At 45.3% G+C, this 26,790-nt stretch overlaps 3 non-coding genes across 3 annotated transcripts; 1 reads left to right on the top strand and 2 right to left on the bottom strand.

The window, feature by feature from the left end:
• Window positions 1-17,585: 17,585 nt before the first annotated feature.
• Window positions 17,586-17,659, bottom strand: TRNAT-AGU. The gene has a single exon. It is a non-coding gene; the product is annotated as a tRNA-Thr (tRNA).
• Window positions 17,660-17,722: 63 nt separating this feature from the next.
• TRNAS-CGA lies at window positions 17,723-17,804 on the top strand. Its single transcript has one exon. It is a non-coding gene; the product is annotated as a tRNA-Ser (tRNA).
• Window positions 17,805-18,796: 992 nt separating this feature from the next.
• TRNAT-AGU lies at window positions 18,797-18,870 on the bottom strand. Its single transcript has one exon. It is a non-coding gene; the product is annotated as a tRNA-Thr (tRNA).
• Between the last annotated feature and the right edge of the window lie 7,920 nt (window positions 18,871-26,790).

Raw genomic sequence — 26,790 nt, 5'->3', positions numbered from 1 at the left:
GCAAAATGTAGGTAAATCCCCTGCAAACAAATGTGGATAAGGAAATGAACTAAAATAAAAATAAAATATATTTTAATTAACCAATATCAATTGGAGAGAGGTCTCATGGAAGAGAATCAGGCTTCATGTCATAGCAGAGAATCAGGCTTCAAGTCATAGCAAAGAATCAGGCTTCATGTCACCCAACACTGGAACAGGCCATTGTCAGATATTTTTAGGCCCCGGCACCGAGACAGAAGAGAGAGGTCCCATAGCACAGAATCAGGCTTCATGTCATAGCAGAGAATCATGCTTCATGTCACCCAACACTGGAACAGGCCACTGTCAGATATTTTTAGGCCCCGGCACCCAGACAGAGGGAAGAGGTCCCATAGCAGAGAATCAGGTTTCATGTCATAGCAGAGAATCAGGCTTCATGTCATAGCAGAGAATCATGCTTCATGTCACCCAACACTGGAACAGGCCACTGTCAGATATTTTTAGGCCCCGGCACCCAGACAGAGGGGAGAGGTCCCACAGCAGAGAATCAGGCTTCATGTCATAGCAGAGAATTAGGGTTCAAGTCATAGCAGAGAATCAGGCTTCATGTCATAGCAGAGAATCAGGCTTCAAGTCATAGCAGAGAATCAGGCTTCATGGCATAGCAGAGAATCAGGCTTCACGTCACCCACCACTGGAACAGGCCACTGTCAGATATTTTTAGGCCCCGACACACAGACAGAGGAGAGAGGTCCCATAGCAGAGAATCAGGCTTCATGTCATAGCAGAGAATCAGGCTTCAAGTCATAGCAGTGAATCAGGCTTCATGTCATAGCAGAGAATCAGGCTTCACGTCACCCACCACTGGAACAGGCCATTGTCAGATATTTAGGCCCCGGCACCCAGACAGAGGAGAGAGGTCCCATAGCAGAGAATCAGGCTTCATGGCATAGCAGAGAATCAGGCTTCACGTCACCCACCACTGGAACAGGCCACTGTTAGATATTTTTAGGCCCCGGCACCCAGACAGAAGAGAGAGGTCCCATAGCAGAGAATCAGGCTTCATGTCATAGTAGAGAATCAGGCTTCAAGTCATAGCAGAGAATCAGGCTTCATGTCATAGCAGAGAATCAGGCTTCACGTCACCCACCACTGGAACAGGCCACTGTCAAATATTTTTAGGCCCCGGCACCCAGACAGAGGAGAGAGGTCCCATAGCAGAGAATCAGGCTTCATGTCATAGTAGAGAATCATAGTATAGAAGTAAATTTGAGGCACACAATTTTTTGAGTTGCAAAACTGGGGCATTTATTCATTAGCATATAATGCTGTCATCCATAGGCCCAATCTTTTTCAGATTATACACATATTGGCAGAAACCGTACGTTTCGGTCGCGCAGGACCTTCATCTGCGGTTTTATCTATAATACAATAATAGATACCATTTTAAAGAAAGCCCTCAATAGCCTTGGTGAGACTCGCAAACCACGCCCCACAAATCAAAAGAGGATAGCGTGCATAACCACATACCATCCACTCATGCCAAAAATTCAGCAGGCTTTCAAACAAAATTGGTCTGTATTAGCTAAATCCTATCCAAAAATAGAGGAATTTCAACAACCCCTTTTGACCTGCTACAAAAGACCCCCCAACATTCGGGATAAATTAGTTAGAGCAGACATAGGGAGCCTCACCAGACCACCAACACAGACTTACCTACGGAGTAAGCGCAATGGCACATATCCTTGCTTGCACTGTGCACAGTGTTCCAATGTGACCAAAGGAGAATATGTTACACATCCACGTACTGGACAGACATTTGCCATTCAGGGGTTTTACACTTGCGAATCCAGTTACGTTGTATATTTAATAAAATGTCCATGTGGCCTCGCATATGTTGGGGAGACTACCCAACACGTGCGAGATAGAATAAGTAAACATAAGTCCACCATCAGACTCCAACAGAAATTTTTGCCAATCCCCCACCATTTCCTCGAGAAGAAACATTAAATATCGCAACTTCGGTTACAAATTTTGGAACAAGTGGACCGACCCAGGAGGGGCGGCAATCGGACCATCCTCCTTAAGCAAAAGGAGGCCTTTTGGATTCATAAATTAGGAACACTTTCACCAAACGGCTTGAATCGGGAATGTGACTTTTTCATTAATACTTGAGACAATACTCAATTGGTCCTCATGTCCTCTCATTAATATCTGATGTCCATGTCATATCTATTATCTGTCGTTATTGTAATTGGAGATGTTCTAAATATCTTTCTTTTTTCCACAGACTCGCTGAAAATTGTTTTTTGTCTACAACGGGTGTGGGTGAGACTGACTTTCCCCTCCCCCCTCCCTCCCCCCCTTTTTCTCCCTGCCCTCCCTCTTTCCCCATTACTCTTTACCTACCACCTATCCTCGACTATAGTTTTAGCTCCTTATATTTATGACTATATTTCTCATTTAATACATCTAACACAACTTGACTTTGTACCACATTATATTCTCCATGTCATCTATCTCCGCCATAAATTAGACCATAGAAGCAACATAGTATTGCCAAGTCCCTATGATTTCATATAGTTCTATATTCATTAATGATCCCCATTTATGGCTAGCCACTGAAAAATATAATGGAACGTAGCGTTTGCATCTAAATCCAGCTAGAACGCATACATATATTCCACAGCGATCATGTGTACTGTGGTCACATGACCGGAACTTTCAGCAACCTCCCAGTGGAACGCAAACAATAGAGTGGAACGCATAGGCCCGCCCCTATGACCACATGATATCCGCTCACATGACCGGAACCTCCGGGCAGCCCATACATATTTAAGAACGGCCGCTCGTAACACAAACCATGCATCCAGCGCCCCACTCACACACATCCGTCTGAGCAGGTACAGTCTGTTGTAAATATGACTCTAACAAGATGTTTTTCTTTTCAGCTTCTTCCTCTTCTATTTATTTATATACTGGCCCGCTATACAAGACCCCAGCACAGGCGGTTATACCGGCATGTCCTTCCGCAATATCCGGACGACTATCGACTAAGTTACCGTATTTAATGTGCCAGGCTATATATTATGAGGGGCTATGATTATATGTGGTCATTCTTTGGTCCAGGTGGTGACGTTATATATGTTATACCATTTCAGGGCATGGGTGAATGGAACACATTGAGACACATCAATACTTAAATTTGATATTGGTTTTCACTATGACATGGTCCACTTGGCTAATATAAGGCTATGACATGCTTTTTATCCATATAGCTGTCATTTGATGTATCTGATGTGCACAGTGTGTTCCACATACCCCTTATGCAATGTATGATTCTTTTCTAAGGAAATCCTTTTTTGTTTGATTTTTCTATGACACTATGATTTTTTCTATGACTTTTTTTTATATAAAAAACAACATTATTATATGCACTTAATTCTACTGCTATATATGCCACTATCCAGCTCATGTCCATTATTGTATTATAGATAAAACCGCAGATGAAGGTCCTGCACAACCGAAACGTACGGTTTCTGCCAATACACTGCGTGCAGAATTATTAGGCAAATGAGTATTTTGAAATCAAGATAAAGGACGGCTCTGCCTCCTGGTTTGAGATGGTCAGGTGCACCTATCTGATGTCGCACTCAAAGCACCAAAATATTATAACAATAGTAGATGGGCACTCTAATATCCAGAACCACCGAGTAATTTGTTCATAATATTTAATCAGAGTAAAACAAATAATAGCAATATCATAAAATACAATCAATGAATCCAATATCTAAAATAGGCCTACAAACAAAATATGAACAATCTTATATTAATTCTAATAGCCGCTATAGATGGGGTAGATAAAACTAGTAATAAGCTGCCACCAGAACAATCTCCGGTTACAATGGTTGAATAAGTCGGGCGGGTAATAGGCACCTGCAAATAATCCCCAAGTGATGTGTTACACAAAGAAATATATAAACGTGAAGTGCAATATAATGCAATAATCCAAGTGCAATATAATACAAATAAAACCAGGAAAAGGGGGTATAATAGAAATAAATAAAAATTATAAGATGCTGGTGATCACTTTTCCGTGAAAAAAGAGACAAAAAAGTCAATTTAGATTGTGCAATGTTGCTGTATATGAATAGGTGATAGTCAATCACTATTTAAAGTGCATATGCTGCCCGTATTCAACAAGATTTTGTAGTGGCTATTCCACAACTGTAGCTAATACCTCCGGGTATAGCTATTTTGTTCCAATGGTCTGGTCAGTGTTAAATGCTCTCCATAATCAACCAGAGAAAATGCAGAGAAAATAAAATGTCAATTATTTAACAATCGCTGCACCTTGTAGTAGTACTCACGCTTGATGGTATATTCCGATCTGTAGCGTGGCTGTAAGAAGGCTTACCTCACGTATGATATAAGGAGGTACCTTGCTAGTATGTCTTGACTCTATGGTCCGTTTTCGCTGTTAACCGCAGTTGTCCAGAGCCGACCGTGGTTCCCAGGTCTCACTCTGATTGAATCAAGGGCAGAATCTGGATGCGTCTGCACTGGGCGTTTCTCACTGCTCCATGTGGTTGGTTTAATTACTCCAGCTGATTTCTGCTATCCATGTGTTACCAGACTATGGCCAGTAGATCTGGTATTAGTTTGGTGGAAGCGCTTTTTCTAGATATCAATCATCATATTGAAAATCTAGTTCTGCCGGTTTTCTGCCAGGATTAGTTTCTTATCCGTCCACGCCAGACGCGTTTCGAAGGTTGGACTACCTTCTTCCTCAGTGGCTTTGGTAAGAACTGCCTGGATATCCGGCTTTTATTCCTCTGGCTATCAAAGAGGGTTGTTTATTAACCCTGGAGTGGATCTTGTGGATCTGGTAGTCATTTAGTCATATAGTTTTTTCAATATGGTTCCTATGCGGTTTTTGATGCGGTTTTTTATTATTTATTTCTCTGGCTATCAAGAGAGCTCTTTATTAATCCTGAACAGGATCTTGTGGATCCAATAGTCTTTTGGTCAAGCAGCTTTTTCACCATAATTCCTATGTGGTTTTCTGGTGCGTTTTTTTAGTGCGGTTTTTTCTGCGGTTTTTTTCATGCGGTTTCTTACAAAAATCTCATAAATTCTTTTATAACCACACATAACTCTATTTGCAATGAATCGCTTTTGTGGGAACTGGTTATATTCTCACATTAACTCGCTTTTCCTTTGAAGGTAGGAAATCAAACATCTGAGCGACATCTAAATAATTTATATATAATTATACATATCAATGGTAATGCATAAGATGGACCCATGCCCTAGACAATATAGGATCACCTATAGATTTAGCGTATCTGGTAGGTGGGTTAATCTCAGTATGCATTACCTGATATCTATCATAAAAATATAAAATAAACATATATATAATTTAATAAATATCATAAAAAGTTTTTTAGCTAAAAATTTATTAAAACATTTCTAAATTTTATTTCAAGAGAGAGACATACATGTGAGTAAAGCAGGGAGGTCTGTGGGAGAAATTTTGCAGAGGGTTCCCACTTAGAGACTTAGGTAGTGGATTATTAACCCTGTATGGTCCATTTATCGTATACTCTATTCTGGTGTGCAGTAGTAGTCAAGGGAATACTAGATGATTTCATGTAAGAGGAATACTTACATGAAATCATCTAGTATTCCCTTGACTACTACTGCACACCAGAATAGAGTATACGATAAATGGACCATACAGGGTTAATAATCCACTACCTAAGTCTCTAAGTGGGAACCCTCTGCAAAATTTCTCCCACAGACCTCCCTGCTTTACTCACATGTATGTCTCTCTCTTGAAATAAAATTTAGAAATGTTTTAATAAATTTTTAGCTAAAAAACTTTTTATGATATTTATTAAATTATATATATGTTTATTTTATATTTTTATGATAGATATCAGGTAATGCATACTGAGATTAACCCACCTACCAGATACGCCAAATCTATAGGTGATCCTATATTGTCTAGGGCATGGGTCCATCTTATGCATTACCATTGATATGTATAATTATATATAAATTATTTAGATGTCGCTCAGATGTTTGATTTCCTACCTTCAAAGGAAAAGCGAGTTAATGTGAGAATATAACCAGTTCCCACAAAAGCGATTCATTGCAAATAGAGTTATGTGTGGTTATAAAAGAATTTATGAGATTTTTGTAAGAAACCGCATGAAAAAAACCGCAGAAAAAACCGCACTAAAAAAACGCACCAGAAAACCACATAGGAATTATGGTGAAAAAGCTGCTTGACCAAAAGACTATTGGATCCACAAGATCCTGTTCAGGATTAATAAAGAGCTCTCTTGATAGCCAGAGAAATAAATAATAAAAAACCGCATCAAAAACCGCATAGGAACCATATTGAAAAAACTATATGACTAAATGACTACCAGATCGCTGTTAACCGCAGTTGTCCAGAGCCGACCGTGGTTCCCAGGTCTCACTCTGATTGAATCAAGGTCTGTAATGACGCCCCCTGCCGCGCTGAATACACGTTCAGACAAAACGCTGGCCGCCGGGCAGGCCAGCACCTCCAAGGCATAAAAGGCTAGCTCTGGCCACGTGGACAATTTGGAGACCCAGAAGTTGAATGGGGCCGAACCTTCAGTCAGTACGTGGAGGGGTGTGCACACGTACTGTTCCACCATGTTATTGAAATGTTGCCTCCTGCTAACACGTTCCGTATCAGGTGGTGGCGCAGTTAGCTGTGGCGTGGTGACAAAACTTTTCCACATCTCTGCCATGCTAACCCTGCCCTCAGAGAAGCTGGCCGTGACACAGCTGCGTTGGCGACCTCTTGCTCCTCCTCTTCCTTCGCCTTGGGCTTCCACTTGTTCCCCTGTGACATTTGGGAATGCTCTCAGTAGCGCATCTACCAATGTGCGCTTGTACTCGCGCATCTTCCTATCACGCTCCAGTGCAGGAAGTAAGGTGGGCACAATGTCTTTGTACCGGGGATCCAGCAGGGTGGCAACCCAGTAGTCCGCACACGTTAAAATTTGGGCAACTCTGCTGTCGTTGCGCAGGCACTGCAGCATGTAGTCGCTCATGTGTGCCAGGCTGCCCAGAGGTAAGGACAAGCTGTCCTCTGTGGGAGGCGTATTGTCATCGTCCTGCGTTTCCCGCCAGCCACGCACCAGTGATGGGCCCGAGCTGCGTGGGGTGCCACCCCTCTGTGAACATGCATCATCCTCATCCTCCTCCACCTCCTCCTCATCCTCGTCTTCCTCGTCCTCCAGTAGTGGGCCCTGGCTGGCCACATTTGTACCTGGCCTCTGCTGTTGCAAAAAGCCTCCCTCTGAGTCACTTCTAAGAGACTGGCCTGAAAGTGCTAAAAATGACCCCTCTTCCTCCTCCTCCTGGGCCACCTCCTCTTCCATCATCGCCCTAAGTGTTTTCTCAAGGAGACATAGAAGTGGTATTGTAACGCTGATAACGGCGTCATCGCCACTGGCCATGTTGGTGGAGTACTCAAAACAGCGCAACAGGGCACACAGGTCTCGCATGGAGGCCCAGTCATTGGTGGTGAAGTGGTGCTGTTCCGCAGTGCGACTGACCCGTGCGTGCTGCAGCTGAAACTCCACTATGGCCTGCTGCTGCTCGCACAGTCTGTCCAGCATGTGCAAGGTGGAGTTCCACCTGGTGGGCACGTCGCATATGAGGCGGTGAGCGGGAAGGCCGAAGTTACGCTGAAGCGCAGACAGGCGAGCAGCGGCAGGATGTGAACGCCAGAAGCGCGCACAGACGGCCCACACTTTATGCAGCAGCTCTGACATGTCGGGGTAGTTGTGAATGAACTTCTGCACCACCAAATTCAGCACATGCGCCAGGCAAGGGATGTGCGTCAAACCGGCTAGTCCCAGAGCTGCAACGAGATTTCGCCCATTATCGCACACCACCAGGCCGGGCTTGAGGCTCACCAGCAGCAACCACTCGTCGGTCTGTTGTTCTATACCCCGCCACAACTCCTATGCGGTGTGGGGCCTGTCCCCCAAACATATGAGTTTCAGAATGGCCTGCTGACGTTTACCCCGGGCTGTGCTGAATTTGGTGGTGAAGGTGTGTGGCTGACTGGATGAGCAGGTGGAAGAAGAGGAGGAGGAAGCCGAGTAGGAGGAGGAGGCAACAGGAGGCAAAGAATGTTGCCCTGCGATCCTTGGCGGCGGAAGGACCTTGTCACCCAAGTGCATTTAACCATCAATAGTGTGGTTATTTTTTGCTATATCCTACATTAGGGTCAAGCTTTCATCAAGTGCATTTAACCATCAATAGTGTGGTTATTTTTTGGCCATATACTACATCAGGGGCAAGTTGAGCCTGTCACCCAGCGCTTAAAAAATAGGCCTCACATTTATATTAATCCAAAGCACAGTTTTTGTTCTGGGTTGAAAAACAATTCCCAAATTTGCAATTCTCAAAATTAGTGGTTTCTGCTGTAACAGGCCTACTTTAAATCTATCCCTAAAAGGGTATATTAGATTCAAGGTGCTGATAGGGTAATTCTCAAGAACTTCACACACACGCTACAGGGCAGATCCAAGTCTAATTCTATGATTAAACGTATACCTGTCACCCAGCGCCTAAAAAATAGGCCTCACATTGATATTCATCCAAATCTGTACTGTTTTAGCTGGTCAAGTTAGTTTTACTGTCCGTCAAAGCACAGTTTTTGTTCTGGGTTGAAAAACAATTCCCAAATTTGCAATTCTCAAAATTAGTGGTTTCTGCTGTATCAGGCCTACTTTAAATCTATCCCTAAAAGGGTATATTAGATTCAAGGTGCTGATAGGGTAATTCTCAAAAACTTAACACACACGCTACAGTGCAGATCCAAGTCTAATTCTGTGATTAAACGTATACCTGTCACCCAGCACCTAAATAATAGGCCTCACATTTATATTCATCCAAATCTGTACTGTTTTAGCTGGTCAAGTTAGTTTTACTGTCCGTCAAAGCACAGTTTTTGTTCTGGGTTGAAAAACAATTCCCAAATTTGCAATTCTCAAAATTAGTGGTTTCTGCTGAATCAGGCCTACTTTAAATCTATCCCTAAAAGGGTATATTAGATTCAAGGTGCTGATAGGGTAATTCTCAAAAACTTAACACACACGCTACAGTGCAGATCCAAGTCTAATTCTGTGATTAAACGTATACCTGTCACCCAGCGCCTAAATAATAGGCCTCACATTTATATTCATCCAAATCTGTACTGTTTTAGCTGGTCAAGTTAGTTTTACTGTCCGTCAAAGCACAGTTTTTGTTCTGGGTTGGAAAAAATTCCTAAATTTGCAATTCTCAAAATTAGTGGTTTCTGCTGTATCAGGCCTACTTTAAATCTATCTCTAAAAGGGTATATTAGATTCAAGGTGCTGATAGGGTAATTCTCAAAAACTTAACACACACGCTACAGTGCAGATCCAAGTCTAATTCTGTGATTAAACGTATACCTGTCACCCAGCGCCTAAATAATAGGCCTCACATTTATATTCAGCTAAATCTGTCATTACTGGTGTGCGTGTATTAGTGTAATACGGTACCTAAATAGATAGCCAGATAGACTTAGTGTTAGGTGTCTGTAAAAAAAGGCCTGAATTTTAATTCAATACATTGGCCCAAATAATATTTTTCTTATTGTGGAGAACGGTAACAATGAGGAAAACATCTAGTAAGGGACGCGGACGCGGACATGGTCGTGGTGGTGTTAGTGGACCCTCTGGTGCTGGGAGAGGACGTGGCCGTTCTGCCACAGCCACACGTCCTAGTGAACCAACTACCTCAGGTCCCAGTAGCCGCCAGAATTTACAGCCATATTTGGTGGGGCCCAATGCCGTTCTAAGGATGGTAAGGCCTGAGCAGGTACAGGCATTAGTCAATTGGGTGGCCGACAGTGCATCCAGCACGTTCACATTATCTCCCACCCAGTCTTCTGCAGAAAGGGCACAGATGGCGCATGAAAACCAAGCCCATCAGTCTGTCACATCACCCCCATGCATATCAGGGAAACTGTCTGAGCCTCAAGTTATGCAGCAGTCTCTTATGCTGTTTGAAGACTCTGCTGGCAGGGTTTCCCAAGGGCATCCACCTAGCCCTTCCCCAGGGGTGGAAGAGATAGAATGCACTAACGCACAACCACTTATGTTTCCTGATGATGAGGACATGGGAATACCACCTCAGCACGTCTCTGATGATGACGAAACACAGGTGCCAACTGCTGCGTCTTTCTGCAGTGTGCAGACTGAACAGGAGGTCAGGGATCAAGACTGGGTGGAAGACGATTCAGGGGACGATGAGGTCCTAGACCCCACATGGAATGAAGGTCGTGCCACTGACTTTCACAGTTCGGAGAAAGAGGCAGTGGTGAGACCGAGCCAACAGCGTAGCAAAAGACAAAGAGGGAGCAGTGGGCAAAAGCAGAACACCCGCCGCCAAGAGACTCCGCCTGCTACTGACCGCCACCATCTGGGACCGAGCACCCCAAAGGCAGCTTCAAGGAGTTCCCTGGCATGGCACTTCTTCAAACAATGTGCTGACGACAAGACCCGAGTGGTTTGCACGCTGTGCCATCAGAGCCTGAAGCGAGGCATTAACGTTCTGAACCTTAGCACAACCTGCATGACCAGGCACCTGCATGCAAAGCATGAACTGCAGTGGAGTAAACACCTTAAAAACAAGGAAGTCACTCAGGCTCCCCCTGCTACCTCTTCTGCTGCTGCCGCCTCGGCCTCTTCTGCTGCTGCCGCCTCGGCCTCTTCCTCCGCCTCTGGAGGAACGTTGGCACCTGCCGCCCAGCAAACATAGGATGTACCACCAACACCACCACCTGCGTCACCAAGCATCTCAACCATGTCACACGGCAGCGTTCAGCACTCCATCTCACAAACATTTGAGAGAAAGCGTAAATTCCCACCTAGCCACCCTCGATCCCTGGCCCTGAATGCCAGCATTTCTAAACTACTGGCCTATGAAATGCTGTCATTTAGGCTGGTGGAGACAGACAGCTTCAAACAGCTCATGTCGCTTGCTGTCCCACAGTATGTTGTTCCCAGCCGGCACTACTTCTCCAGGAGAGCAGTGCCTTCCCTGCACCACCAAGTATCCGATAAAATCAAGTGTGCACTGCGCAACGCCATATGTGGCAAAGTCCACCTAACCACAGATACGTGGACCAGTAAGCACGGCCAGGGACGCTATATCTCCCTAACTGCACACTGGGTAAATGTAGTGGCGGCTGGGCCCCAGGCGGAGAGCTGTTTGGCGCACGTCCTTCCACCGCCAAGGATCGCAGGGCAACATTCTTTGCCTCCTGTCTCCTCCTCCTCCTACTCAGCTTCCTCCTCCTCTTCTTCCACTTGCTCATCCAGTCAGCCACACACCTTCACCACCAACTTCAGCACAGCCCGGGGTAAACGTCAGCAGGCCGTTCTGAAACTCATATGTTTGGGGGACAGGCCCCACACCGCACAGGAGTTGTGGCGGGGTATAGAACAACAGACCGACGAGTGGTTGCTGCCAGTGAGCCTCAAGCCCGGCCTGGTGGTGTGCGATAATGGGCGAAATCTCGTTGCAGCTCTGGGACTAGCCGGTTTGACGCACATCCCTTGCCTGGCGCATGTGCTGAATTTGGTGGTGCAGAAGTTCATTCACAACTACCCTGACATGTCAGAGCTGCTGCATAAAGTGCGGGCCGTCTGTTCGCGCTTCCGGCGTTCACACCCTGCCGCTGCTCGCCTGTCTGCGCTACAGCGTAACTTCGGCCTTCCCGCTCACCGCCTCATATGCGACGTGCCCACCAGGTGGAACTCCACCTTGCACATGCTGGACAGACTGTGCGAGCAGCAGCAGGCCATAGTGGAGTTTCAGCTGCAGCACGCACGGGTCAGTCGCACTGCGGATCAGCCCCACTTCACCACCAATGACTGGGCCTCCATGCGAGACCTGTGTGCCCTGTTGCACTGTTTCGAGTACTTAAAGACATGGCCAGTGGCGATGACGCCGTTATCAGCGTTACAATACCACTTCTATGTCTCCTTGAGAAAACACTTAGGGCGATGATGGAAGAGGAGGTGGCCCAGGAGGAGGAGGAGGAAGAGGGGTCATTTTTAGCACTTTCAGGCCAGTCTCTTCGAAGTGACTCAGAGGGAGGTTTTTTGCAACAGCAGAGGCCAGGTACAAATGTGGCCAGACAGGGCCCACTACTGGAGGACGAGGAGGACGAGGATGAGGAGGAGGTGGAGGAGGATGAGGATGAAGCAGGTTCACAGCGGGCTGGCACCCAACGCAGCTCGGGCCCATCACTGGTGCGTGGCTGGGGGGAAACACAGGACGATGACGATACGCCTCCCACAGAGGACAGCTTGTCCTTACCTCTGGGCAGCCTGGCACACATGAGCGACTACATGCTGCAGTGCCTGCGCAACGACAGCAGAGTTGCCCACATTTTAACGTGTGCGGACTGCTGGGTTGCCACCCTGCTGGATCCACGGTACAAAGGACCTTACTTCATGCACTGGAGCGTGATAGTAAGATGCGTGAGTACAAGCGCACGTTGGTAGACGCGCTACTGAGAGCATTCCCAAATGTCACAGGGGAACAAGTGGAAGCCCAAGGCGAAGGCAGAGGAGGAGCAAGAGGTCGCCAACGCAGCTGTGTCACGGCCAGCTCCTCTGAGGGCAGGGTTAGCATGGCAGAGATGTGGAAAAGTTTTGTCACCACGCCACAGCTAACTGCACCACCACCTGATACGGAACGTGTTAGCAGGAGGCAACATTTCAATAACATGGTGGAACAGTACCTGTGCACACCCCTCCACGTACTGACTGATGGTTCGGCCCCATTCAATTTCTGGGTCTCCAAATTGTCCACATGGTCAGAGCTAGCCTTTTATGCCTTGGAGGTGCTGGCCTGCCCGGCGGCCAGCGTTTTGTCTGAACGTGTATTCAGCGCGGCAGGGGGCGTCATTACAGACAAACGCAGCCGCCTGTCTACAGCAATGTGGACAAGCTGACGTTCATAAAAATGAACCAGGCATGGATCCCACAGGACCTGTCCATCCCTTGTGCAGATTAGACATTAACTACCTCCCCTTAACCATATATTATTGTACTCCAGGGCACTTCCTCATTAAATCCTATTTTTATTTTCATTTTACCATTATATTCCGGGGCAACCCAAAGTTGAATGAACCTCTCCTCTGTCTGGGTGCCGGGGCCTAAAAATATCTGACAGTGGCCTGTTCCAGTGGTGGGAGACATGAAGCCTGATTCTCTGCTATGACATGAAGACTGATTCTCTGCTGACATGAAGCCTGAATCTCTGTTATGGGACCTCTGTCGTCTGCCTGGGTACCTGGGCCTAAATATGTGACAGTGGCCTGTTCCAGTGGTGGGTGACGTGAAGCTTGATTCTCTGCTATGACATGAAGACTGATTCTCTGCTGACATGAAGCCTGAATCTCTGTTATGGGACCTCTCTCCTCTGCCTGGTTGCCAGGGCCTAAATATGTGACAGTGGCCTGTTCCAGTGGTGGGTGACGTGAAGCCTGATTCTCTGCTATGACATGAAGACTGATTCTCTGCTGACATGAAGCCTGAATCTCTGTTATGGGACCTCTCTCCTCTGCCTGGTTGCCAGGGCCTAAATTTGTGACAGTGGCCTGTTCCAGTGGTGGGAGACGTGAAGCCTGATTCTCTGCAATGACATGAAGACTGATTCTCTGCTGACATGAAGCCTGAATCTCTGTTATGGGACCTCTCTCCTCTGCCTGGTTGCCAGGGCCTAAATATGTGACAGTGTCCTGTTCCAGTGGTGGGTGACATGAAGCCTGATTCTCTGCTATGACATGAAGACTGATTCTCTGCTGACATGAAGCCACATTCTCTGTTACGGCACCTCTCTCCTCTGCCTGGGTGCCTGGGCCTAAATATCTGACAATGGACTGTTCCAGTGTTGGGTGACGTAACGCATGATTCTCTGCTAGGACATGCAGACTGATTCTCTGCTGACATGAAGCCAGATTCTCTGTTACGGGACCTCTCTCTTCTGCCTGGGTGCCTGGGCCTAAATATCTGACAATGGACTGTTCCAGTGTTGGGTGACGTAAAGCATGATTCTGTGCTAGGACATGCAGACTGATTCTCTGCTGACATGAAGCCAGATTCTCTGTTATAGGACCTCTCTCCTCTGCCTGGGTGACGGGGCCTAAATATATGACAATTGACTGTTACAGTGGTGGGTGACGTGAAGCCAGATTCTCTGCTATGACATGAAGACTGATTCTCTGCTGACATGAAGCCTGAATCTCTGTTATGGGACCACTCTCCTCTGTCTGGGTGCCGGGGCCTAAAAATATCTGACAGTGGCCTGTTCCAGTGGTGGGTGATGTGAAGCCTGATTCTCTGCTATGACATGAAGACTGATTCTCTGCTGACATGAAGCCACATTCTCTGTTACGGGCCCTCACTCCTCTGCCTGGGTGCCTGGGCCTAAATATCTGACAATGGACTGTTCCAGTGTTGGGTGACTTGGGTGACATAAAGCATGATTCTCTGCTAGGACATGCAGACTGATTCTCTGCTGACATGAAGCCAGATTCTCTGTTACGGGACTGTTTACTCTCCTGCAGTTCATGCTTTGCATGCAGATGCCTGGTCATGCAGGTTGTGCTAAGGTTCAGAACGTTAATGCCTCGCTTCAGGCTCTGATGGCACAGCGTGCAAACCACTCGGGTCTTGTCGTCAGCACATTGTTTGAAGAACTGCCTCGCCAGGGAACTCCTTGAAGCTGCCTTTGGGGTGCTCGGTCCCAGATGGCGGTGGCCAGTAGCAGACGGACTCTCTTGGCGGCGGGTGTTCTGCTTTCGCCCACTGCTCCCTCTTTTGCTACGCTGTTGGCTCGGTCTCACCACTGCCTCTTCCTCCGAACTCTGAAAGTCAGTGGCACGACCTTCATTCCATGTGGGGTCTAGGACCTCATCGTCCCCTGCATCGTCTTCCACCCAGTCTTCCTCCCTGACACACTTCAGTCTGCACACTGCAGAAAGACGCAGCAGTTGGCACCTGTGTTTCGTCATCATCAGAGACGTGCTGAGGTGGTATTTCCATGTCCTCATCATCAGGAAACATAAGTGGTTGTGCGTCAGTGCATTCTATGTCTTCCACCGCTGGGGAAGGGCTAGGTGGATGCCCTTGGGAAACTCTGCCAGCAGAGTCTTCAAACAGCATAAGAGACTGCTGCATAACTTGAGGCTCAGACAGTTTCCCTGATATGCATGGGGGTGATGTGAGAGACTGATGGGCTTGGTTTTCAGGCGCTATCTGTGCGCTTTCTGCAGAAAACTGGGTGGGAGATAATGTGAACGTGCTGGATCCACTGTCGGCCACCCAACTGACTAATGCCTGTACCTGCTCAGGCCTTACCATCCTTAGAACGGCATTGGGCCCCACCAAATATCGCTGTAAATTCTGGCGGCTACTGGGACCTGAGGTAGTTGGTTCACTAGGACGTGTGGCTGTGGCAGAACGGCCACGTCCTCTCCCAGCACCAGAGGGTCCACTAACACCACCACGACCATGTCCGCGTCCGCGTCCCTTACTAGATGTTTTCCTCATTGTTACCGTTCACCACAATAAGAAAAAAATTATTTGGCCCAATGTATTGAATTCAAAGGCCTTTTTTTACAGGCACCTAACACTATCTGGCTATCTATTTAGGTACCGTATTACACTAATACAGGCACAGCAGTAACGACAGATTTAGCTGAATATAAATTGTAGGCCTATTATTTAGGCGCTGGATGACAGGTATACGTTTACGGACAGAATTAGACTTGGAATGCACGGTAGCGTGTGAAGTTATTGAGGATGACCCTATCCGCACCTTCAATCTAATATACCCTTTTATGGATAGATTTAAACTTGGCCTGATACAGCAGAAACCACTGATTTAGGGAATTGCTAAGTTGGGAATTGTATTTCAACCCAGAACAAAAATATATCCTTTGCCAGACAGCAGACAGTATTACAATTGGCTAGCCACAGCTGAAACACCAGATTTAGGGTACTGCTATTTTGGCAATTGTATTTTACCCCTCAATAAAATAGCTAGCACAGCCAAGCACCTGATGTACGATATAGCAAAAAAAACAACACACTTTTGTTGGTTAAAAATGTACTTGGTGGCAGCTTGTGCTGGCGCACCACAAGACACAAAAATGGCTGCCAATCACCACAGAAAAAAGTGACTGAAAAACGCTCTGGGCAGCCTTAAAACTGTGAGCATTTGAATAGCAGAGGTTGTATGATACACAGCTGTACATCGATCACTTCAGTAAGTAAATCCCTGCCTAATCTGGCACTAACAGCAGCAGCTGCATCCTATCCCTACACTGATCAGAGCAGAGTGACGTGTGGCGCTACGTGACTCCAGCTTAAATAGAGGCTGGGTCACATGCTGCACTGGCCAATCACAGCCATGCCAATAGTAGTCATGGCTGTGATTGCCTCTTGGGGCAAGTAGTATGACGCTTGTTGATTGGCTGCTTTGCAGCCTTTCAAAAAGCGCCAAGAAAGCGCCGAACACCGAACCCAGACTTTTACGAAAATGTTCGGGTTCGGGTCCGTGTCACGGACACCCCAAAATTCGGTAGAACCCGAACTATACAGTTCGGGTTCGCTCATCCCTATTCCTAATCTATCAGAGTTGAATCAAAAACTCCTACATTAACAGACATGTCAAGTGTGATGACAGGTCCTCTTTAAATCTGTGTGTGAACTGTCTGTTGAGAGCAACTGTTCAGAAAGGAAAATCTGAGGTCGAAATCTAGTGGCTTGATCATATTTTTTCATGTGACATAAAGACCCAAATGAAAAGGCACTGCTGAGATTTGAATTCAGGATCTCCTGTTTACTAGACAGGTGCTTTAACCAGCTAAGCCACAGCACCACACCACTGACAGCCTGGAAGCCATCAAAATTTGAAAATATTCGACTTGACATTTTTGGCCTGATGTTTAACACATTTGCCAGCGAAATAAGTAACACTCGACTGATTTCAGTGCGTTCTGCATGGAAAAGCAGAGGGTAAGCCTCATTGAAAGACGGAGGGGCTAAACATTTGCGCGCATCAGCAGGAATTAAAACTACACCATGCCCTTGTCAAAAGGGAAATGTAGGATGATATCATGAGAGACATGAAACCCAGACCCCAGCTCAAAGTAAATTAAAAATCCTAAATTAATTTTGATTCTAGAAAAGACCCATACATTAATTCAGGCTCTAGACTTATAATTTAATTCAGACCCCTATATTAATTAAACCAGGATGGAACCAGAATTTCTTTGTTTTAGATAATGATTATTTTTTTTGTTACCTATTGTTCCTAATCTAACAGAGTTAAATCACAATCTCCTAAATTAACAGACATGTCAAGTGTGGTGACAGGTCCTCTTTAATTCTGTGTGTGTGAACTGTCTGTTAAGAGCAACCATTCAGAAAGGAAAATCTGAGGTGAAAATCTAGTGGCTTAATCATATATTTTCATGTGACATAAAGACCCAAATGAAAAGGCACTGCTGAGATTTGAACTCAGGATCTCCTGTTTACTAGAAAGGTGCTTTAACCAGCTAAGCCACAGCGCCACACCACTGACAGCCTGACAGCCTGACAGCCTGACAAACTGCCAAAACTCTTTCTGCTTATCAGTAGTTGTGGCCGAGTGGTTAAGGCGATAGACTCGAAATCCATTAGTGTTTTCCCGCGTAGGTTTAAATCCTGCCGACTACGTTTGATAGTACTATTGACTAAAGGACTATTTTTTTCCATAAACTGTTGCTATCATATAAAGAAAGTGAGGCACAATTAAGCTGTTTTACAATGAATTCACATCATTATCAACGTTCCTATGTGTTCAAATGCAGCTTGAAATAAGGAGAAAGTATTTAAAAAAAAAATCTAAATGTGCTTGTCAGTGTTATTTTTTGTTTTGTTTTGTTTTATTAATCAATTTATTAATCAATAGTACATGTAAAAAGATGAAACTTTGTAATGTATCTTTCGGCAGCCTATATTTGCCCAGGCCTGTAGGATCTCTTTAAATTTTGAAAATCCCATATGGTCACTCCAAAAATCTGTCTAGATTGGAACAAAACAGAATAGACAGAGATGATAGAGGAACTGGAGCTATGGGAGGGAAAGAGAATCATGTTACCATCTCACTGCCTTTAGCAAGTAATGAGTGAGGTGAGTAGTTAAGGCAGCAGCCAGGGGTCTGGCACTGCTGGATCATCCTGACTACAGACTATAAAAAACAGTCACATTTTGGAAAGATGTTTTCTAGCTAAATAGTGCATCTTATAGACCACAAACAACGGTAAGTAGGAAATGTAGGATGATATCATGAGAGACATGAAACCCAGACCCCAACTCAAAATAAATAAAAAATCCTAAATTCATTTTGATTCTAGAAAAGACCCATAAATTAATTCAGGCTCTAGATTTATAATTGAATTCAGACCCCTATATTAATTCAACCAGGATGGAACCAGAATTTCTTTGTTTTAGGTAATGATTATTTTTTTTGTTACCTATGGTTCCTAATCTATCAGAGTTGAATCACAAACTCTTAAATTAACATTCATGTCAAGTGTGATGACAGTTGCTCTTTAAATCTGTGTGTGAACTGTCTGTTGAGAGCAACCGTTCAGAAAGGAAAATCTGAGGTGAATATCTAGTGGCTTGATCATATTTGTTCATGTGACATAAAGACCTGAATGAAAAGGCACTGCTGAGATTTGAACTTAGGATCTCCTGTTTACTAGACAGGCGCTTTAACCAGCTAAGCCACAACGCCACACCACTGACAGCCTGGAAGGCCATCAAAATTGGGAAATATTCAACTGCACTTTTGGCCTGATGCTTAACACATTTGCCAGTGCCACAGCGCCACACCACTGACAGCTTGGAAGGCCTGGAAGCCTAGTGTTATTTTTTGTTTTCTTTTGTTTCATTAGTAAATAGTACATGTAAAAAGATGAAACTTTGTAATGTATCTTTATTTTTCTCACCTTTCTGCAGCCTATATTTGCCCAGGCCTGTAGGATCTCTTTAACCCCTTAAGGACTCAGCCCTATTTCACCTTAAGGACTTGGCCATTTTTTGAATATCTGACCAGTGTCACTTTATGTTTAAAACGCCTTTACTTACCCAGGCCGTTCTGAGATTGTTTTTTCGTCACATATTGTACTTCATGACACTGCTAAAATTGGGTAAAAAAAAGTTCATTTTATTACATAAAAAAATACCAAATTTACCAAAAATTTGGGAAAATTAGCAAATTTCAAATTTTCAGTTTCTCTACTTCTGTAATACATAGTAATACCCTCAAAAATTGTTTTGGAAGGCAGATTTTGCAAGACTGGTTTTGTTTATACCATGTCCCATTTCAAGCCCCACGTTGCACCCCTAGAATAGAAATTCCAAAAAAGTGACTCAATCTAAGAAAGTAAACCCCTCAAGGTATTCAAATCTGTGTTTAAAAACTTTGTTAACCCTTTAGGTGTTCCACCGGAGTTAATGGCAGATAGAGAAACAATTTTCGAATTTCTATTTTTTGGAAAACTTTCCATTTTAATGAATTTTTTCCAGTAATAAAGTAAGGGTTAACTGCCAAACAAAACTCAATATGGGTTGCCCTGATTCTGTAGTTTGCAAAAACACCCCATAATGTGTCCTAAACTACTGTTTGTCCAAACGGGAGGACATAGAAGGAGGGGAACGCAATATGGGTTTTGGAAGGCAGATTTTGCAGGACTGATTTTGTTTATACCATGTCCTATTTCAAGCCCCCCGTTGCACCCCTAGAATAGAAATTCCAAAAAAGTGACTCCATCTAAGAAAGTACACCCCTCAAGGTATTCAAAACTGTGTTTACAAACTTTGTTAAACCTTTAGGTGTTCCACAAGAGTTAATGGCAGATGGAGAAACAATTTTGGAATTTCAATATTTTAGAAAATTTTCCATTTTAACCCTTACTTTATTACTGGAAAAAATGGGTTAACAGCCAAACAAAACTCAATGTGGGTTGCCCTGATTCTGTAGTTTGCAGAAACACCCCATATGTGGTCGTAAACTATTATTTGGCTAAACGACAGGACATAGAAGAAGGGGGACGCCATATGGTTTTTGGAAGGCAGTTTTTGCTGTACTGGTTTATTTACACCATTTACCCTTTCAAGCCCCCTGCTGCACCCCTAGAGTAGAAACTCCATAAAAGTGACCCCATCTAGGAAACTACGGGATAAGGTGGTTGTTGTTTTAGGGTAAATATGATTTTTGGTTGCTCTATATTACACTTTTTTGAGGCAAGGTAGCAAAAAAATGTAATTCTAAAATTTTCTACATTCGCTATTAAGTTTTGTGGAACACCTAAAGGGTTAACAAAGTTTGTAAAGTAACTTTTGAATACCTTGAGGGGTGTAGTTTCTTAGATGGGGTCACTTTTTTGGAGTTTCTAGTCTAGCCTACATCAGGGGGGCTTCTAATGGGACATGGTGTAAATAAACCAGTCCATCAAAATCTGCCTTCCAGAAACCATATGGCGTTCCCTTCGTTCTATGCCCTGCCGTGTGTCTATATAGCTGTTTACGACCACATATGGGATGTTTATGCAAACTACAGAATCAGGGCAATAAATATTTAGTTTTGTTTGGCTGTTAACCCTTGCTTTATTACCGGAAAAAAAGGAGTCAAATGGAAATTTTGCCAAAAATCCGAGGGGTTTGGTCAAATGTTATTTTTATAGGGCAGATTCTTACGGATGCAGCGATACCTAATATGTCTACGTTGTAAAGTTTATTTCGATTTACACTATATTATCATTTTAGGAACAAAAAAAAATTATTTTAGTATCTCCATAGCCTGGGAGCTACAATTTTATATTTTCTGTTGGGCGACTATCTAATGTAGGGGCTCATTTTTTGCGGGATGAGATGGTGGTTTTATTGGCACTAATTGGGGGTGCATATCACATTTTGATCGCTTGCTATTACACTTTTTGTGAGGTTAGGTGACAAAAAAAATTGCTTTTTTTTTACACGTTTTTTTTTAAACGCTGTTCATCCGGGGGGGTTGGGTTAAATGTTATATTTATAGAGAAGATTTTTACGGATGTGGCGATGCCCAATATCTTTGGCTCTCAGACTTTGGAGACACTAAGCAGGCATCCTCAAACTGCGGCCCTCCAGATGTTGTAAAACTACAATTCCCACCATGCCCTGCTGATAGCTGTAGGTTGTCTGGGCATGCTGGGAGTTATAGTTTAACAACATCTGAAGGGCCGCAGTTTGAGGATGCCTGCACTAAAACTAATATTTTTGGAAAAATAAATTTGTTTCCGTGTCTCCAAAGTCTGAGAACCATAGTTTTTTATGTTCTCTAGGGGACTGTTGGGGATTATAAAAATGTAGTACTCCATGGAAGTGTGATACTCCCTGAAGCAATCGATAACGCAGAGGCCCGGATGATCGGGGCAAGTGTCACATATCCCCCTCCTGTGACACACTCTGCATCTTTTTTGGGTTCGTCCCTTCTTTCCAGAATGGGGGACCACACCTGGAAAATGTTGGCCAGGGACGATCCGGGAGCCTCCAATTCCCGAGGTACTCTGGCCTGCTCTTTCCCGGTCTGAAAAAATCAGGTCCTTGAGGACTGCCTCATAGAATTGGAGGAATGTCCCTGTGCTGCCAGCGCTTTGGGATTGTACAAAAGAGTTGTACAAGGCAACCTGTACCAAGTAGACCACAACTTTTTTGTACCATGCCCGGGTTTTGCGCATGGCATTATTTGGCTTGAAGACTTGATCAGAGAGATCAACTCCTCCCATATACCGATTGTAGTCGACGATACAAACGGGCTTGAGGACCATTTCAGCGGTACCTCGCACAGGGACAGGCGTCCAGCCACTGGGTCTAGCCAAAAAGGAGCGTACAGGTTGGGCATACAGGTTCGTCTGCTCCACCATCAGATTCACAAATGTGTCACTGAAAAAATAAAATAAAAAAGTCCATTTCAGTGAAGCCCACTGTGGGAATCTGGATTCCTGGATTGCAAACAAAATCCGGAATCTCGGGCTCAAAATCCACCGGGGGACACCAGCTAAGTTCACCGGTAGGGGGCTCCAGTGGGCTAATTTGGTGGGCCGGGAAACCTGTACGAGCCCCAGGGCGGCTCGTACTGGTGTGGGCCACAGGGTCCCTAGCATGTGGAGCCCCTGGCTCCGCCTGGCCGCGTCTCCGCTGCCTTGGGGGCTCATCATCATCAGATGATGATGAGGAGGATGCGGATGACAAGAGGAAGGTGGGGTCATGCTGGTGGTGGGGGAGGGTGGGGGGGGGCAAGAGGCAGCACTCCTGGGTGGGTCTAGGGTCTCACAGCTAAGTGCTGTGGACCCCAACCACCAGAAACAATAAATCAGATAAAGTTTTTTTTCCCCCCCTAACTAACTCTCCCTTCTATCCCTACCTAATCGTGCCTCTCCCTCACTGACCCTAACCTACCTGGAGGGTGATGGGTGCAGGAGGGTGATGGGTGCCGACGGGGGGATCACAGGAGCTGGTGCAGAAGGGTGCAGGAGCAGCAGCAGGAAGAGGAGGGGAGAGAGGAGCACCGGGAGTTTGAATCTCCTGCCTCTCTCCCCGCACCAATCAGCACCAAGGACAGCACCGCCAGCACCAAGGACAGCACCGCTGCCCCCAAATGCTCGGACTGTGATTGGTGGTGTGTAATCACACCACCGATCACCGTCCTTTTCTGGGTCACCGGAGACCCGTATGGACCGGAAACGCAGCAAACCGCAGGTCTGAATTGACCTGCGGTTTACTGCGATCGCCAATACAGGGGGGTCACATGACCCCCCGGCGTTGTGACAGGATGCCTGCTGAATGATTTCAGCAGACATCCTGTTCCTATTAACCCCCGCCGCGCCGCAAGCTAGTTTTAAATTTATGACGTACCGGTACGTCATGGGTCCTTAAGGACTCGGCAAAGATGCCATACCGGTACGTCATAAGTCCTTAAGGGGTTACATTTTTTAAATCCCATATGGTTACTCCAAAAATATTTCTAGATTGGAACAAAAAAGAATAGACAGAGATGATAGAGGAACTGAAGCTATGGGAGGGAAAGAGTAAGGAAAGGGAATCATGTTACCATCTCTGCCATTAGCTAGTAATGAGTGAGGTGAGTACTTCTGGCACTGCTGGATCATCCTGACTACAAACTGTAAAAAACAATCGCATTTTGGAAAGATGTTTTCTAGCTAAATAGTGCATCTTATAGTCCACAAACAACGGTAAGTAGGAAATGTAGGATGAGATCATGAGAGACATGAAACCCAGACCCCAACTCAAAATAAATTAAAAATCCTGAATTGATTTAGATTCTAGAAAAGACCCATAACTTATCTCAGGCCCTAGACTTATAATTTAATTCAGACCCCTATATTAATTCAACCAGGATGGAACCAGAATTTATTTGTTTTAGGTAATGATTATTTTTGTTGTTACCTATGGTTCCTGATTAGAGTTGAGCGAACACCTGGATGTTCGGGTTCGAGAAGTTTGGCCCGAACTTCCCGGAAATGTTCGGGTCCGGGATCCGAACCCGACCTGAACTTCGTCCTGAACCCGAACCCCATTGAAGTCAATGGGGACCCGAACTTTTCGGCACTAAAAAGGCTGTAAAACAGCCCAGGAAAGGGCTAGAGGGCTGCAAAAGGCAGCAAAATGTAGTTAAATTCCCTGCAAACAAATGTGGATAGGGAAATGAATAAAAATAAAAATAAAATAAATAAAAATTAACCAATATCAATTGGAGAGAGGTCCCATAGCAGAGAATCTGGCTTCATGTCAGCAGAGAATCAGTCTTCATGTCATAGCAGAGAATCAGGCTTCACGTCACCCACCACTGTAACAGTCCATTGTCAGATATTTAGGCCCCGGCACCCAGGCAGAGGAGAGAAGATCTCATAACATAGAATCTGGCTTCATGTCAGCAGAGAATCAGTCTTCATGTCATAGCAGAGAATCATGCTTCACGTCACCCAACATTGGAACAGACCATTGTCATATAATTTAGGCCCCGGCACCCAGAAAGAGGAGAGAGGTCCCATAACATAGAATCTGGCTTCATGTCAGCAGAGAATCAGGCTTCATGTCATAGCAGAGAATCATGCTTCACGTCACCCACCACTAGAACAGTCCATTGTCAGATATTTAGGCCCAGGCACCCAGGCAGAGGAGAGAGGTCCCATAGCAGAGAATCTGGCTTCATGTCAGCAGAGAATCAGTCTTCATGTCATAGCAGAGAATCATGCTTCATGTCACCCAACATTGGAACAGTCCATTGTCATATAATTTAGGCCCCGGCACCCAGACAGAGGAGAGAGGTCCCATAACATAGAATCCGGCTTCATGTCACCCACCACTGGAACAGGCCACTGTCAGATATTTTTAGGCCCCGGCACCCAGACAGAGGAGAGGTTCATTCAACTTATATGATCACTATAATGATGTTCAAAACAAAAAAGATACATCAGTGGCACGGCACATCAACCAATGCCATGGTGGTAATACGGCATGCCTTCAGTTTATAGGTATCCAACATGTCCCTAAACCCAGGAGGGGGGGGGGGGACTGGGATAAACTAATCCTGAAGGCAGAAGCCAGATGGATTTATAGATTGAAGTCAGTTACACCCAATGGCCTCAATGAATATCTCTCCTACAAACCCTTCCTATAAATATACAATATACGTATGGAGGATAATCCTAAATGGCCCTCTATGGTATATATAGGTATTAAAATGACAAGCAACAATGTGTCCATGCAGATATGCACCAAACTATAACCAAAAATGTAAATATGATTGCGATAAAAATATCAATATGACAGCAATCAAACAATTCACAAAATATAATATAAGTTTAAAGAAATGATAGTACTCTATAATCGATGCCCAGTTAGAGTGTATTTTGCCAATTTTGAACAAATTTAACCTAACTATCAATACCTTTCAGGTAAAAGTAACCTTGCTAAACAAAAAGCCGGCCGGGGACGCGGTATGAGATCCCCATGACAACTAACCACTCCCAAACACTACGTCACTTCCGCACTAGAGCAGAGCATAGCCAGGCCGTTCGACGGAACAAGCGGGACTTGTCTGCGCATGTCTCCGCCGAGAAGCAGACAGGTGACATACAAGGGGGGAGTGTCAAGTATGCGCCTGGCCCTCACCAGCTCACTGGTTAATTCCATGCAGGGGAGGAGCGAGACGCACAAAAAGAGACGCACAGCTCCACAACGCCGCCACTGCCGCATGATCGATACAGGTGAGAGCTACTGCCTTCATCACCTGAACATCCTCGTCATTCCCTGAAGAGCCATACCTGGCGAAACGCGTCGGATGAAAAAGGACAACAAACAATAGAGAGGTAAGAGCATAGGGACTCTTAGTACAGGCCCGAGGTTCCTGAGGCTGGGGGTCGTCTTTCTCAAGACGAGTGCTCCGACTACAGCCATTAAGGCTATCACCCTGACTAGACTAGGTCAAGTAGGGTAAGGGCATAGGGACTTCTAGTGAAATAAACTAGGTTCTCCCCCTATATACAATAAGCCTTCTAGACAGACAAGCTTTAACCACTACTATGTAACTGGTCCCTCCTCTCCCTCTCTCTAATATAAATAGCGCAGCAGTTCCATTGAACTCAGCCGTCTCATCATTATTTTAAATGGTAAAAATAAAAGTTTAATCTTAATATAAATACAACAAGGCACACTCAGTTAATTAACAACATTTATTTGAGACCACTGAGAATACTTTATAGTGGGTCTATTCCATAGACACTTACTATAAACATATAACTTTGGGTTGCCCCGCAATATAATGGTAAAATAAAAATAAAAATAGGATTGAATGAGGAAGTGCCCTGGAGTACAATAATATATGGTTAAGGGGAGGTAGTTAATGTCTAATCTGCACAAGGGATGGACAGGTCCTGTGGGATCCATGCCTGGTTAATTTTTATGAATGTCAGCTTGTCCACATTGGCTGTAGACAGGCGTCTGCGTTTGTCTGTAATCACGCCCCCTGCATTGGCTGAATACACGTTCAGACAAAACGCTGGCCGCCGGGCAGGCCAGCACCTCCAAGGCATAAAAGGCTAGCTCTGGCCACGTGGACAATTTGGAGACCCAGAAGTTGAATGGGGCCGAACCATCAGTCAGTTCGTGGAGGAGTGTGCACACGTAATGTTCCACCATGTTAGTGAAATGTTGCCTCCTGCTAACACGTTCCGTATCAGGTGGTGGTGCAGTTAGCTGTGGCGTGGTGACAAAACTTTTCCACATCTCTGCCATGCTAACCCTGCCCTCAGAGGAGCTGGCCGTGACACAGCTGCGTTGGCGACCTCTTGCTCCTCCTCTGCCTTCGCCTTGGGCTTCCACTTGTTCCCCTGTGACATTTGGGAATGCTCTCAGTAGCGCGTCTACCAACGTGCGCTTGTACTCGCGCATCTTCCTATCACGCTCCAGTGCAGGAAGTAGGGTCCTTTGTACCGTGGATCCAGCAGGGTGGCAACAAGCTGTCCTCTGTGGGAGGCGTATCGTCATCATCCTGCGTTTCCCCCAGCCACGCACCAGTGATGGGCCCGAGCTGCGTTGGGTGCCACCCCGCTGTGAACATGCTTCATCCTCATCCTCCTCCACCTCCTCCTCA

Source organism: Bufo bufo, chromosome 1, assembly GCF_905171765.1.
Source record: "Bufo bufo chromosome 1, aBufBuf1.1, whole genome shotgun sequence".
Taxonomy (NCBI): domain Eukaryota; kingdom Metazoa; phylum Chordata; class Amphibia; order Anura; family Bufonidae; genus Bufo; species Bufo bufo.
This window is presented reverse-complemented; position numbering and strand designations above follow the sequence as displayed.